The sequence below is a fragment of the Octopus bimaculoides genome, chromosome 2 (assembly GCF_001194135.2).
Source record: "Octopus bimaculoides isolate UCB-OBI-ISO-001 chromosome 2, ASM119413v2, whole genome shotgun sequence".
Lineage (NCBI taxonomy): Eukaryota > Metazoa > Mollusca > Cephalopoda > Octopoda > Octopodidae > Octopus > Octopus bimaculoides.
In genome coordinates this window covers 123,854,297-123,856,410 of record NC_068982.1, presented here as the reverse complement: position 1 = coordinate 123,856,410, position 2,114 = coordinate 123,854,297, and the positions used below count along the sequence as shown (strand labels likewise).

The following is a 2,114-nucleotide window of genomic DNA, read 5'->3' as shown; positions in this document are numbered from 1 at the left end:
TAGATTTAATTTGCGTATACAAATTTAATCTGCGATCTATGAGACGAGCCGTTTTAACGATGCGTCCTGCCCGAAGCTCGTCGAAACGCCGGTGTTAAAACGTGGGTAGCTGATGAAGTAGAATGTTCTCTATGTGGCTCGTGTGTTCTCGTCTACGTTTGTTTGCAATGTCCTGTACCCAGATATGCCCCTATACATACAGGTGGATGTCGGTATGCACATACCTGTACGTATATATGCATATACTCATTTACTATTTGTTTTTATATATATATATATACTGGGTTGTCCGGAAAGTTTGTGCCGATTTATAGTAGCTTACCTTTCGATGTATTTGCCACAAAACCACCTCAATTCTGGGAAGAGGGTATTTTCAAGTTAAAAGAAAGATAGAGGAACATTGTGCAACAAAATGGTTCATATTTGGTTGATTAAAAATGTAATGGCAAGTATTTATTGACTTTTTTCTTTCCTTTAAAAATCGGCACGAACTTTCCAGACAACCCAATATATATATACATATATATGTATACAAAGAGAGAGAGAGAGAGGAGAGAATTAAAGACAGAGGGAGAGAGAAAAAGAGAGATAAATGTACTCTACAAAAGTATTGAGTAACCTTCAGTTTAATGCAAAATTGCTTTTATGATAATTTAGCATACAAACATGTACACATACATAAACACACACACACACACACGCTCAAACACACGCACACATATACATACATACATATGTGGCAACTTTTGTATTCTTTTTACTGATTTCGCTAACTAGATTCACATCTGTCACATACAAATATTAGCTAACTTCTCACATTTATTTTAGGCGTTGCATTCTGTCATTCTGATTTTTTCTTCTTACCATGCCTTCTGTTCTTGTTGATGCTTTTATATAGGATAATTTGAGAGAGGTCTTAGAGTAAAAAAAAAAATTATTAAACTTTATAAAGAAAAATAGTTAGCTTTGCTGAAAAAATGCGTTGTTTTACTCTGAAAATCTAAATATAATTCATTGTCTGCTAGAGGACAGTTGATATGAGGGGGGATACTCATTTCTTCGTAAAATTTGTTGGGATTAGAAGTTTGAATTTGAAATTAAGGAATAAGAAAATAGATGCATAGAATTTACATATTTATTTATTTTTTTATTTTTGCTTATTACACGTTGTTAAAACTTGTAGTTGGAGGTATTCATTAACACCACTATTTCACTGTAATTATGCATCCCAATAATTATAGACCTTGTTCATTCTAAGCACTTGACTTGTTGAAATAGAAAGCAGTTCTAGAATGGGAATGAAGGATTAGGGAGCGTTTAATATAACGAACCCCTTTGGTCATGAATGACCATGGAATTGCACCCAAAAAGTTCCTCTCTGAGGCACAAGTCCAGGCAAGGTTGTTTATGGAAAACCAGCAATCACTCGTGCATATTAGCCTCTCCTCTCCATGTCACAGATGTCATTCGAAGGAAAGGCAATGGTCGATACAACTTGGCACCAGTGACATCGCAGCTCATTTCTACAGCTGAGTAAACTGGAACAATGTGAAATATAGTGTCTTGCTGAAGAACACAGCACACAGCCCTACCACTGAATAATGAATGTGCGAGATAATTGTCCTTCTATGAGTCCATGATAATGCAATGCGACTGCAGTGACCTTTCTTGAATTAGAAAAAAAGAATGTCTTTATATAATAGTTAAAGGACTCGAAAAATGCATGTATGCACACGAAAGACAATCATTGTTCGGCCGAAATTAGAGTATTTGTCGCTCTTTAACTAATATGTCAGTGGCAAACCCAAGTGATGTGGTAATGGTGCAATTTTAAAACACCAATGCAATAAAGTAATGGTGCAAAGTGATGACTTAGATCCCAGTGAAAACAATTTATTATTATGACATGATTTTGGTGAAAGATATGGTGCATTTTTCTGTTGAATAAAATCATATTCATAAACATAGGCATGGCTGTGTGGTTAAGAAGCTCAATTTGCAACCACATGGTTTCGAGTTCAGACCCGCTGTGCACAGACAGACAGGTACACCCACACACACATATTCGACGTGCTTCGTTCAGTTTCCGTCTACTAAATACACTCACAAGGCGG

The 2,114-nt window shown here is 35.9% G+C and overlaps 1 protein-coding gene across 2 annotated transcripts in view; it reads right to left on the bottom strand.

The window, feature by feature from the left end:
* Positions 1–2,114, bottom strand: part of LOC106871048 (hemicentin-1) — a 359,318-nt gene that overhangs the window by 176,082 nt on the left and 181,122 nt on the right. The window lies entirely within an intron of this gene.